The following is a 14,495-nucleotide window of genomic DNA, read 5'->3' as shown; positions in this document are numbered from 1 at the left end:
TGCAGGCCACTTATAAAATGCCTTATACTTGGTGTTGGGTGAGGAAATCTTAATGTGTTCAGTCAGTGACTAGGTGCTTAACTCAAATCCATCAATAGAAGGGAATAGCGTTTGCTTTTTGATTTTGGAAGCATTTCCTAATTTCTTATTAGAAGAGCAATACCCGCCTACTCAGTCATCCACCCATTCACCCACCAAATATGTATTTACCAAGAGATGGTTGTGACTTGCCCTTCTCTTGATCAGACTCTTGCAGCTACACCCATGGTGCCATGCTTTTGAAAAATCCACATGCAACTTTTTAGTATCAACTACCAGGCAGACACCTCTGAGGTTCATTACTTATTCCTATTCCATCTGTCCTTCGTGTCAGACACATCAAGCCTCGCCCTGGCCGGTGTTTCTCAGTGGTTGGTGCATCGGGTTGATTCCTGGTCAAGGACACATACCTGGGCAGGTTTGATCCCCAGCCCTGGTTGGGGTGGGTGCCAGAGACAACACATCAATGTGTCTCTCTCACATCGATATTTCTCTCTCTCTCTCTCTTTCCCCCTCCCTCCTTCCCTTCCACTCTAAAAACTCAATGGAAAAATATCCTTAGGTGAGGATTTTTTTAAAAAGAGAGAAACATCAAAGCTTCGACCTATGTTGTAGAGTCAGTAAGAGTAAAGCCTCTTGGAATAGACAGTGTTGGGTTCAAATGTGGGTTTTCCACGTACTAGTTGTGTGATCTTGGTTTGTTTACTTAACCTCTATGGGTCTTAGTTCATACCTCCGTAAAACAGGTTACTAGCATCTATCATATAGAGCTACTGTGAGGATTATATGAAATAATATTTACAAAGCACGTTAGCTGATATTCACTGAGTTCGTACTCTGTTTCTGAAGTAAAAATATTATTTTTAAATATCCGGCCCCTGGACAGATGACATTTGTACTGCTGCAAATAAATCCCCATAATAACTATTTGCCTTGGTGAGTGGATTATGGTAGGAGCTCATGCTTGAACAAAGATGACTTTGAATACAACCTGTTTTCTTTGATTACCAGATTGTTTCTAAGTTCATTCAAGTCTAAGGGCCTTAATTATAAAGGTAGCTGTTGCAAATTGATTGTAACATAACAGTTTGTATTCCTTTACCATCATTGACATGTGGGAATACGATTTAATGTTAGCTCTCTGTTCTTAAAATATTGGTAGATATTTTGGGCCCAGGAAGCTCATCCATGGAGTGGTTGACTATTGTTAACAGCAATGAGGACCACATTCATTCGGTGCCATGAAAGGGATGGCGCTGGTTGAGACTGGCTCCTCAGAAGTGCTGCTTGTCCCCGGCAGACAGGAAGGAGCTGGTTTCCTTGGGGTCCACAGGCTGGCGGAACAACCCAACTCCCACTCATTTTCCCACAAACCTTTACTTCCAGGAGACCTCCGTGCCCCCTTACCCTCCACTGGACCAGGAGAGGACCAGAGCCCACTGAGGCGTGTGTCCCTTAGGGAAGGCTCCGCCATCTGGAGGGAAAAATTCTTCCGGTTTCATACCTGGAATTAGGTGGTCAGGCTTTAATTTTTAAAACTTTCTATCTCAAAATTAGATTGTTTTCAAACCATCCTCACACTGACCAGGAGTTTCTGGAGGGCACAGCCTCTATCTTATTTATCTCTTTAACCCTCAAAGTGCCCGGTACAGACCTAGTGTAGAGTAGGCATTTGGTAATGGTGGTTGAATTAAGTTGAATCATTATTTTTCAAAAGTTCTATCATAGCATCATCTCTTAAAGCAGCTTGCTGCACCGCACACAAAGTTACTCTACAGTCAAAGGTTGAATCTGTGTATCTTACGTTAGACAACAAACGTGTTCCTTGATGATGTGTGGCCAAGTGAACTTTTATAAATTAAATCCTTATCCCATGTACTTATGCTATCATCTGGGAGATGCTAACATTAAGTGTTACTCTTTTTTTTCTTTCCCCACCTCTACCTTTTACCATCCTCCCTAATATAAAAATCAATAATTTATTTAACTATGATATTTATTGGTCATCTATAAGTTGTTAGAGTAATTTTAGACTGTTAATCCACACTCCTACCACAAATATTTACATACAATGCAGGAGTATTGTTTAATTTTTATTGTAAGAATCCTATTGTAAAGCAAATAATCATTTAGGAATGATTTAATATTATTTCAGTTTGGGTTTTGTCTGGGTTTTCTTTCACCAAGCCCCTAGGTGTATGGCTCACAGCTCTTGGGTATTTGTGCAGCCATGACCTTACTGTCTCAGTCTTTGCCCGGTGGCACTGGCAAAGCTTACACTGCCCACCCGCCCCCCCCCCCAAAAAAAAAACAACCACCACAAAAAAACTGGGGAGACTTGAAATGGAAGTGAATAATCAGGGTGGGGAATAGTCAACTCAGATTTGAGTAGCTAAGATCCTCCATAATGTAGCCTTCTGATCACAGACTTCAGTCCTATCCTCTCTCTCTACTTCTGTGAGCCAATAATATTAATTAGGAGGTCCTAATTCCCAAAAGTAATATTCCCATTTACAAAAGAATTTTCTATAAAGTTCCTTCTAATAAAAAGAACACCTGGAGCTTCTAATATAGGACTTAGTGTACAATCATTCCAAGGTGATACTGTGTACCAGGTGCTACGGTAGGTACAAAGGTGAAAAGAAAGATGTCACCACCAGATGCAGATATGGCACTTTGATGTGGATGCCGAGTTAGGAGGCTGGAGGGATGGGATACAGATGGTGGGGCAGCAAGGGTAGCTGACTCTCCCCTCAGCATTGTAGCCCAGTTCATCTTGTAAGCCTGGTTGCTCTTGGAGAGAATGAACTAGACAAAATGAAGTGCACAGCCTTTGCCAACATTTGTCAAGCTCAGTTCCTCTATCTCAAGGGCAGGACAGCCAACAGCCCACACATGGGGCCTAAAGTTAGATAGACCTCAAAGTACCAGTGACTGGATATTGGTTGAGCATGAACTAGGAATGATTACACAAGGGGCTGGGGTGACTTTGGAAAGCAGGCCGCAGATAGAATGCCACAGTTCCTACATTCACTGCCTTGTGCCCGGTCCTCCCATGATACTGGCCTCTTTGTGAGTTGGGGGGTGCAAAAGGGAACCATTAGCACAAGCCATGAATGAGCCACAGCTTTTAACAAGCCCCAGCAGCAGGCAAAGGATCCTAAATCACAACATTCCTTCCCCAGGAATCCCCTTCCCACATGCTCTCCACACCTCCACACATGCCTAACCTTCAGGACCTCCCCCAAGATCCACCTTCCCAGGAATAATTCTCTGATTCCACCAGCCCTGTTGTGCCAGACATTAGTCTGAGGGTTCTACACACACCATCCCACTAAATCCCCATAGCAATCTATTGACAGGTATGATTATCCCCATTAAGAGGACACTAAGGCTCTGAGAGGTTAAATTTGTCCTCATGGCTTCAAGATGACAGAGATAGGACTGAAACCCCAGTCTACATGACTTCAAAGCCTGTGTTCTTAAGCACTTTCTACATGATGTCACCTCCCCAGCATTACCCCTTTTTCTGACCCACGATGTTCTGGACTTAGTCCCACTTTGTTGGGTTAGTTCATATGCTTGTAGAATGAAGTGTTTATTAACTATGTATAGCATTTCCCCACCTTCATTGAAGGTTTCTTGAAGAAAGGCCTGACAACTTCTACTTCTCCATTTCTCTTAGGGGTCTATGGTTTATGGAGTAATTAAACATTTGTTCATTTATTATGGTTGAATTCAGACAACAAGGTAAAGGAATTAAAATGTGCTGAACACCAGACACCATACCTTCAAGACATTATTGTATGAAACCCTAGTCTAATCTGCTCTCTCTGAATGCTTTGTGATAGGTCCTATCATCTTTAGTAGGGACAATTTCTTCGTTTCTGAGGCTGTTGAAATGGAGTAACTCACCCATTTCCACACACCCTGTGCCTGGTGAAACATGGATTGTCCACACATTCTATTTCCCAGTTCTACTCCATTCCTGACACACATAACTGGCTTTCTGATTTCACAATTAATTCAAGTTCCAAAAGGCAACCTTTTATGACATCCACTATTTTTGTTTTGAGCATTCCTTTTGATTAATTTTAGGGCATAAGTAGATCTAATAGCGATAAGATTGAAAGGAAAATATTGGCGTCACATCAATGAATACAGACCATGCCTGGAGTGGGAGGAGAAAAGGTGCTGCCTCATGGACAAAAAAAAAACAAACTGGACCCAGAATGAATATAAAGACAGAGGATCTGGGGAGTGGAGGCACCATCGAGGAAAGACTCACTCCAAGTGCCTGTAGCTGAGTCAGAATTGTCCCTCCCAAGATGAAGCTGCTGCTGCTGTGTTTGGGGCTGACGCTGGTCTGTGCCCACCATGAAGAAAACCATGATGTTGTGACAAGCAACTTCGATATATCAAAGGTAGAGTTGGCGGAGTATAGGGTCTTCTGACTTTGGGGGTGGTTTGGGGGAATTCTGAAGCAAGTGGACCCTAATGAAGGCCAAGAGATTTTTGACATGTTAGGCAAAGGAGGTGCGTTTCTGACCTTAGACTAAGAGGATTCGTACCATGTGGAAAGGGGATAACACCTAGAGACCTCCATTCTCATTGGAGGACAGTGGAAAGAGCCTTTCAAGTGGAGTCAATTGACCTGGGTTCTAATTCTACCTCCATATCACCACTGTGAGTCCAGGCCCATGAGCCAGAGTTCAAGGATACAGTTATTTATGTGGTGTCTTCCTCTTCTTTTCTAACACAATACTTTAATGATTTATTGCAGATTTCAGGGGGGTGGTATACCATTCTCTTGGCCTCAGATGACAAAGAAAGGATAGAAGAAAATAGTGTCATGAGGAGTTTTATGGAATCCATCCAAGCCGGGGACGACAACTCTTTGACACTGAAATTTCATGTAAAGTAAGTGTAGCCTTTTTTACTTGGGAAAGGGAAAACAGAAGCCTGAGTAGGTCTTGGACCATTAAACACACACACACACACACACACACACACACACTCACTCACTCATGCACGTACACACAACATTGTGGGCCTATATTCAAAACCAGAGTCACACATTTGGCACTGATGAAGGAATTTGCCTGTTTTCTAGATTCAGAGATAAGAATTGGTGACAGGAATAAATTTAAATTGGAGTGGAGGAGTTCAGAGATTGAGGAGTATCAGAATCATAAGAAGGGTGGCAATATAGCATAGCTTAGGTGCATAGGATTGGGGGTTAACAGCTTAGCTATTTCGTGAAATGATCTTTTAGTAGTTGTGTGGCCAAGAAGTATTATCTCTTTTCACCCCAATTTTCCATTGGGTAAAAGAGAATGATAATAATTCTCTTTCATGGATTTCTTTTTTGTGAAACAATGTTTATTGAGCACTTATCTGAGAGGCTGGCACATCTGATAACTCAACTGATTATCTAGGCAAGTAGCTATGGTAATAATAATAGTGTGAAGTGGTGGTAGAGTAATAATGATATCAGTAGTTGACTCATTTTTAAAGTAGCAAATACAGTGGGGCCTTGACTTACAAGTTTAATTCGTTCCGTGACAGAGCTTATAACACAAATTACTCGTATGTCAAATCACTGTGACGTTCGCTGCGCCAACAAGCGGTGGGGTATCTGAAGCTGGCTCATACGGAAGCCGAATTTTAGCTCGCAACTCAAAGCAAAAAATCGGCCGAGAGACGGCTCATATCTCGAAAAAAACTCGTTAGTCAGGACACTTGTAAGTCAAGGCCCCACTGTAAAGTGAAATAAGGTAAATAAATGCTGTTTCAAATTTTACCAAAAATGTTCTACAGTTAATTGGAATCAGACACTCAAGTATCAGGTGGCGTGTGAGGGAGCCAGATCCATCAATATCTCTTGGGCAACAGCTCATTCTATTTTACAGGGTCAATGGAGAGTGCACTGAAATTTCTTTGTTTTGTACCCAAGCAAATGAGAATGGTGTATATAATGTTATCTGTAAGTATACAAAAATGTCTCTGTAAATTCTACTTCCAACTGTAAGAAATTGACTAAACCCCCACATTCTTAGGGGCGTCATCAATTCCTGATCAATGCATATTTAGATAATGCAAATGGGGCCGTCTAATAGACAATATCCTCAATTTGGGAAAACTTTGTGTGTAAAAGCCAATACCTAGCACACAATACCATCAGAATATGATGGCAATTTGGTCCTTTGTACCACCTGCAACAAAAGAAAGTGGGCAAAAACAAACAAATGAACAAAACACATACATTGTCAGGACAGCTACTCATTCTCTGTCCACTTTCTGATTGTTTCTGGTGTCCGTTGCCACAGCACATTGCCCACATAGAGTATTGGGTATATAATCCAGTGGGCTTATAGACAGAACAGAGACACATAGTTGACAGAGATGGCTGAGGGAGAAATGAGAGCCTCAGGGAGTATGATAGAGAGGAAGTGGCTGCTGTGGCTGAGTTTTTCGACCACTAGAGGTCAGTGACAAGCGGTGGAATTTCTACTAGTAGTCGATTCTACCCTTAGAAGTTGCCATATGAAGCTCGGAGAGATACCAATGAAAGACTTTAGATATCACTCTCTATCTCTTCCAGGATATGCACTTGAATTTGCTCTGTGTCAGAGAATAGGTAGAGTTTAACTTGTTTCCCATGGACCAAAGAAGTTCTGAGCTGTGTTCTGTTTTCTCTACAGATGCTGGATTTGTTACATTTCGCATAATTGAGGTGGTCTATAATGACTATATTATTTTTCATCTCATTAATTTCAACAATAAGCAAACATTTGAGATGCTGATACTCTTAGGTAGAGTATATTTATTCTCATTTTGGGGTGGGGAGACTGGGGGAGAAAGGAAACCTGAACAAAGTAGTCCTCCCAATCTTATCCTGGGATTTCTTTCCTCCTCTGAAGAGTGGTGCTCACCTTGGGTAATCCCTCAGGCTCACTGAGGGGAAGATAATGAAATTTTCATCATGCCCGAAGGATATCCTAAAAATGTCAAATTCAAGATAGGTTATATAGTCCACCCCTAACTTCTGCCTAAGCACCAATTGGTGCCATCCATCTGCCTGTCCATTTCCCCCAGAGCCTCAATGACCAAGACACAAGACACAGCAGTTATTGTCACTCTTCCCATAGCCCGAAAACCAGATGTGAGCCCAAAACTCAAGGAAAGGTTTGAGGAACTTGGCAAAAAGTATCAAATTGGAAACATACTGGATGCAACCAAAGTTGGTAAGTTTAGTTCTTTCTGGTTTTCTCTTCCTAAATTCCCACGTTACTGGGTGGAGAAATGCAAGAGAAGGTAACACCTCCAATCAGACCCCTCTGTCTTGACCTGGGAAATCATTTGATCTCCTGCTGAGAAATAAATGGGTTGGTGTTTAACTGTGCTCTGCTCTGTCTCTTCAGATCGCTGTCTCCAGGCCCTAGGTAGCCATGAGGTCCAGGCCTCCAGGTTGGTGATGTCTGATGGAGAGGGGGTGGCCCAGGGACCACTGCCTTCCAACACCATTAGGGGTTTGTGTCCAAAGATTACAATAAAGCCCTAGTTTCACTCCTTGGGCAGAGCATCAGCTTGAAAATTGAAGGGTCCCAGGTTCGATTCTAGTCAAGGGCATGTACCTCAGTTACAGGCTTGATCCCCGGCCCTGGTTGGAGTGAGTGGGAAGGCAACCAATCCATGTATGTCTCTCACATCGATGTTTCTCTCTCTATGTCTCTCTCTGTCCCTTCCACTCTCTCTAAAATTCAATGGAAAAATATCCTCAGAAACGAGTCTAGGGTCCTTCATTGAGGATTAAAAAAAAAAAAGATTATAATACAAATAATTAGGTAAGAAAGTTTGTGGAATGAGCTTGAAGTTTGGAATTGGGGGTCCTGGGTTCAGTACCCACTCATTCCATGAGCTGTAGAGCAAATGACCTAAGCAATTACCAGGAAAACAATGACATGTACCTTGCAGAGTTACTGTGTGGATACCCTGCTGGTGAAAAGGTCTCAGTAATTGATAAAGTCCTAAAAATCATTATGACTTGAAATTTGAAATAGGAAAAGAATACTAGGCTGTGAGTAAGGAAGTCAAATGCATTTCTGTCTTTTGTCCATCTTCCAAGTCCAACATGTGTGGTTCAATCTTTGGTAATACTGTTTTCCTTTTATCTCTGCACATCCTTAACTTCTGATTTGTAAATAGAGCTGTCTGACCTTCCAATTGCCTTTTACCTAGAAAACAGGCTCTATATTTGCTCATCTGCTTCCTACTTTAGCTTTATTGTGGGGCTTTATTCAGATACTATATGGGAACTTCTTAGCAACTATGGCCTGCATAAAGTCAGCATTTAATACAAGGTAGCTATGGTTTTTGCCACCCTTTCTGAATTTATCAAAAATCCCTCAAAACAGTTAATGCTGACAATGGCAGAAACCAGCCTAGGGTCCTTAATGGATTATTCCTCTCTCTTTCTCATAGACTCAACTCAGGAAAGGTTAAGCAATAGAAAAACAACAACCAGCCATTGATTCAATGACCTCCTTCCCCCTATTCTGGAAAGAAACATAGGTTGCAATACAGACTGATATCTATTTCCTCACCATTTTTCTCTGTAACAAAAATTCTCTTTGTCTTCAATTCAACCCAGGATGAGCTTAATGAGTTCTGTGTTCTCTCTCATCTGCTTATTTAGTGCTGAGTGAATGCTTCTTGACCTGGGTTCCAGGATCTTCATTCCCATGGTCCCTGTGTCAGCCTGTGACAAGGTCTGCAACCTGGTCTCCATCACTATCATCCAAGAAGGCTTTATCTCTGAATCTAAAGGATCTTCTCTAATTGTCTAGACTAGACAGACTCAACAATTCACCAAGAATCAAAGGTTTCCTCCAAATTTCTGACTCTGTTTGCCATACCCAGAACTCTACCATGAATAAGACCTGAACCTGATCAATAAATGATTAGTCGTGAAGTCATGTGATTGTCTTTGTGTGTGAGAGAGACATGGGGTTGATGGCAAGGAAATGAGGGAATTTCATGGCCCTGTACCCATAGTGGTCCTCTAGCTTCTCAGAATCTTCCTGAATTTCAGGATTCTCCCTCCCCAGCAGTCAGTCTCTGTCCCAGTGATGCTGCTTGCCTTTTGATTGGCCTATTTCTCAGTAATCTGATAAAACAAACTGTGAGACTTGCCCTACAATTTGGCCTGATCGCAGCATTCTCTTTCTCAAGGGAGTACTGAGAGACAGTTGCTACTGAGGCTTATCTGGGCTCACCAAGTTTCAGGACAAACCTCCACATCCCAGCTTCCCTACATCCTCCATTCTATACACAGTCGGCATCCTTTCATGCTCTCAGAAAACCTCCTTCAACCCAAGCTGTTATCTACTGTGAGCATGTTAAGTGAGGTGCCATGAAATGTGAGCAATAGAGATCTTTAGCCACATGTACTTGGTACTTAGAATCACTAAGGAGTCTAAAGGGTCTTAACCTCTTTTCAGGGGAGCTTATGGGCTTTGGAGAAAGGAAAGTCAAGGTTCTTCCTCCACTTATAATCCTTTTCTTACATCTGATGATAAAAACAGTGTCAAAATGGCACATTTGTGCTGGAACAGAGCTACATGAGGGTGGGTTGTCATTCACGAAATATATCTCAGTCATTATGAACATAGGCTTAATGACAGGTAGGCCCAGTTGTTCTGTTGGACATAAACAATCTCATAAAACATCATCATCAAACAAGGTCACTCTGAGATCATTTAAGCCAGATTATCGTGCAATCCAAAATCATGTTTCTCTCTCTCAACTAAAATGAGTGACTGCTGATTCTTTATCAAGTACCAGTATAGCTTTTTTTTTTTTTATTATTAGTTAAGGTATTACAAATGTGTCCTCATCCCCCCCCCCCATTAACCAGTATAGCTTTATATTCATGCTTATCTTCACTTCCTGTAGATAAGATTTATGGATGTACTCAATCATAGACATACCGCTGACTTCTGACAACCCCTAACCTAGAGCTTCCTTAGATCGCCCCCAAATCCTGTAGTAGATTCTTTCTAACATGCTCTTACTGAGTCACCCACGGTTCCTCATGGTGAGCATACTCCCTGGCTGCAATAAACCCAAACTTTTCACTACAGGTACGTCCCTGGTGGTCTATTTTGATGAGAATTAACCTTTCTAGGACTAGACCCCGGGTTCACTCCATGCATGTGCCCCCTGAAATTCTGGGAAGCACCAAATTGAATCACAGATTCAGGACCTGGTTTAATGCTTTGCATTCTTTGGGGCTAGGACACAGGGTGCCTCCAAGGATTTTGGCCTAAGCAGGTGGGAGGATGGGATTGCCATTTACTCCAGTCAAGTGGAGAAACCAGCTTAGTAGGGAATGAAAAATATCTCTGTGTGAACATTCATTAGTTTATCTAGCTAGGCTGATTTTAAAAACGATGAGAGAGAGAGAGAGAGAGAGAGAGAGAGAGAGAGAGAGAGAGAGAGAGAGAGAATTAGAGAGAGACCCAATAGTAATTTAGTATGGTTTAATGAAGATAGAATTAATTTGACTATCCCAAGCACAATCAGAAGAGAGCATTCCAAGTTGGCAACTCTATTCCACACAGTCATTCAGGAACCCAGTTCTTTCTAGCCGGTTTCTCATGTCACCCTAGGGCACTGTCCTCATGTGAGTGGCCAAAGCTGAGTTTCAAGAAGTAAGGGATCAGAGAATGTGCCGGAAGCATGGTCTTATGTCCACTGTCCTCTGAGCCTTGGTTCTGGGAGGTTATCCCTTTTCCATATCCCCCTAAGGTACACCCACCCTCTGCTTGTGCAGGCTCAGAGAGGTTATTTTGAAGATTAAGGCGTCACATGGTTTTGCTATAGGCCAGACCTAAATTCCTTTAGCAGTGCAAATTCCTAAAAAACTTAGCAAACTTCTGGTACATTTGTCGCTTGACTTCTCTGTGTACAGATAACCTGGCACCAAAATTCTTACTAGTTATAGAGTTAGGCCCCCAAATTGTATTTTCTAAACTGACCTTCATGCCCTACTTACCCCATCTGCTGTTCGTAACTTAACGGAGGCCACCTAAAACAATGGCTTTGGGTGGATTGGGCCTTTAACCCCTTCTTTGCCAGGAGGCATGCAACCTTTCAAGGCAGCAGCATTATCTCCTCTGAGAGCAGACTTCCACTTCATAGCCCCTGTCTGCAACTGCCTCACTTTGGGGTAAGACACCCTCATTCAACCTGGAGGCGGGCTTCAGGCAGAGGGGCATCCCTTAGCGAAGCTGTGCTGTCTCCTCTCTACTTGCAGCCTAACTGGCTGCAGCACGGGCCCTACCCTCTCGTAACTCTTTTTTTTTTCTTTTTAGTATAGCAAAGGTGGAGATTTATTGAAGAACAAGTACAGATTCCCATGTGGGGAGAGGGAAAGAGTCCCACAGAATGGACTCCCTTGTGGGGAGGGGGAAAGGGTCTCCACCCTCTCATAACTTTTTCTGAAAGCTTCAAGAAGTCATGGACACAGAACCAGTATTCCAACATCCTGAATCTTTCCTTCTGCGTCTCCAGGTTCTACAGCCTGTGTCAGCACACTGTCTCTTTCCCAAGGTATAGCAGACAACCATGTGACCTAATGTTTTCCCAGCATGGAATGACACTTCCCAGCTTCCAGGCTGTGATAGCTTTATCCGTGATGCCCAACACTGGCCTTCCTCCAGTAAACTAGCCACATATTTTAGGTTCCATCATTCACTTCAGCTAGCAAGTCTCTGCCATATCCCATATTCTTGTTAATAAGCTTTGGCTAATCAAACTCATGAGAAAGCCAGACATTTCTTTGTTCATGAAGATCTAGGTCCAGTGATGGGCCTCTGAAACATACAGCAATTTATGCCTTATAAAAAGCAAATCCTGGAGATGCTTACTGCTAGCCTCCCTAAATATATTAAGAATATAAAGCTCATTCCATGTTGGGATGAATGAGCCTCCCTATTCTGTACAGACACCCTGTTAATGTAATAGTACCCTGGTTGGTCAAATTTGCTTTGAGCCTTCTCATTGACATTGACACATCAGGACTTTAAAAACATTGATTTCTCCTGGGTATGTAACATTTGGTCTTAAAGCCATAAACAGTACTTGCTTTTCCTTGGGAAGAACATCCTCCCCAGTGACCATAATGCCCCTAATAAATAAATGGGTGCATTATTAAAAGTGGAGAGCATTACGACTCTCTAGCCATCTCCCTTTGAGCCTGATTGCACTATGTCAGTGTCACTGATAGGTGGATTTCCTAACAGATTTCATTATCAGCAACATGAATGTGAATTTTCTTTAGCAACTTAAAGGGAATGTACTAGATCTATATTAGCATTGTTATGTCTCAAAAACTAATAGTTGTAGGATAGATATGTACAGTATGACATCACTCACATAAATCATAAATAAGACTCAGAATAGTGCCATATATTACTTATGGATTTCATATATATATATATATATATATATATATATATATATATATATATATATAATTTTTTATTATTGCTTAAAGTATTACAAAGAGTATTACATATGTCTCCTTTTTTTCCCCCCGCCCTTGACAATCCCCTGGCCTCCCCTACCCCCCAGTGTCTTATGTCCATTGGTTATGCTTATATGCATGCATACAAGTCCTTTGGTTGATCTCTTACCCACCCCCCTCCTGCCCTCCCACCCTCCCCGGCCTTCCTGCTGTAGTTTGACAGTCTGTTCGAGGCAGCTCTGCCTCTGTATCTATTTTTGTTCATAAGTTTATAATGGTCTTTATTATCCAGAAATGAGTGAGATAATGTGGTATTTTTCCTTCATTGACTGGCTTATTTCACTTAGCATAATGCTCTCCAGTTCCATCCATGCTGTTGCAAATGGTAAGAGTTCCTTCTTTTTTACAGCAGCGTAGTATTCCATTGTGTAGATGTACCACAGTTTTCTAAAACTTATGGATTTCTGTATGTGTGAGAATGCAGTGCTCCTCAGAATGTGCATCCAAATCACCTGGAGAATCTTGATAAATGGCAAGCTCTGCCTTAGCAGGTCTCAGTGGGCCTGAGATTCTGCATTCTAACAAGCTCCCAGAGATGCCAATGCTGTGCCACCTTGGGAGAGGGTGACACAGGTAAAGGGAAACTGTCCTTCTAATCTTCTTCAGTGCATCAATGTCCTGAATTGTTTTGCTTCACCTGGGTGCTGGAACCTCTGAGCTGTACTTCTGGACTCCCCTGAAGGTATCCTCACCCATGAGTGGTTGTTAAAATAGGTGTTTATATGGGGACATGATGGCTGGCACCTCCTGTTCCACTGTATTGCTCATGCCAACGCAAATCAGTGACCATTTTAACAGAGAGAAAGATGTTGACTTTTTAAACCTATATTTTCATTTTATAGCATATCTAATAAAATCAGGGGTCAAATGAAAGTTATGGTGGAATCAGCCAGCAATAGGAGCTATGCTACTGCTTCTTGGTGCACTTTGTGCATTGGGGATTGCCGGGGTCCAACCCCAGCAGGTCCAGGGGTCCCCAAAGGTGTGGACGGAGTCGGCGAAGAAGGAAGGACACGGAGACAGCGTTCAGTTGATCAGCAGCCTAGCCAGGATCTCTAGCCCGGATCTCCAGCCAAGTTCTGGTCTGGATCTCCAGAGAGGTTCTGCTTAGGATCTCCAGCCAGGTTCTGTCCGGGTTCTCCAGGCAGGTCCAGTCACCAGGTTCTAGTCAGGCTCTCCTGCCAATCTCCGCAGTCAGGTTCAGTCCAGGATCCCCTGCCATGCTCTCTCGCCAGGCTCCGAGGCCAGTCCCTGTCCAGGATCCTCCGGCATGCTCTCGCCAGCGAAGTTCTTCTGTCTCTAGAGAACGTTCTGTGTAGGTTCTGTGCCTAGGCTCTGTCTCTCTTGGTCCTGTCTTCCAAGCCCTGTGTCCTTACTTCTGTGTTCTGAGTTCTGAGTGTTTCTGTCTTGTTACAACTGTATTTATACCAGTTGATTCAATCCTATCAATCTCTATTACAAAGGTTAGGGCGTTTCTTATCTCCATTCCAGGGAGAAAAGATTATGTAGTTTAAGCATGATTGTTCGTAGTTAAAGGGATTAATTACCCGCCTGGCACTTAGTTAAGAGGTTTTATTCCCTCCCTAACTTCAGGGGAAAATCCCTACCTGGGGATTCAATCTTTCTCGGAGAGGTGACCTTGGTTAAAACACAGCGCCAAGAAGGTGAGCAAACATATTAAGAACAGTATGCCATATATGCCAGGTCCCTTGAAACAGCAAGGATGGACCGGCTCCCGGCAAATTCCCCCTTTTTTATTTTTTAAAAGCAAGCATTAAAAAGAAAAACCTGAAACACTCTCTTGTATCCATTTTAAGAGTAGGATTGGCACTTTCTGCTATTACCTGAGTCCTGATCTATCACC

Source organism: Myotis daubentonii, chromosome 11, assembly GCF_963259705.1.
Source record: "Myotis daubentonii chromosome 11, mMyoDau2.1, whole genome shotgun sequence".
Lineage (NCBI taxonomy): Eukaryota > Metazoa > Chordata > Mammalia > Chiroptera > Vespertilionidae > Myotis > Myotis daubentonii.
This window is presented reverse-complemented; position numbering follows the sequence as displayed.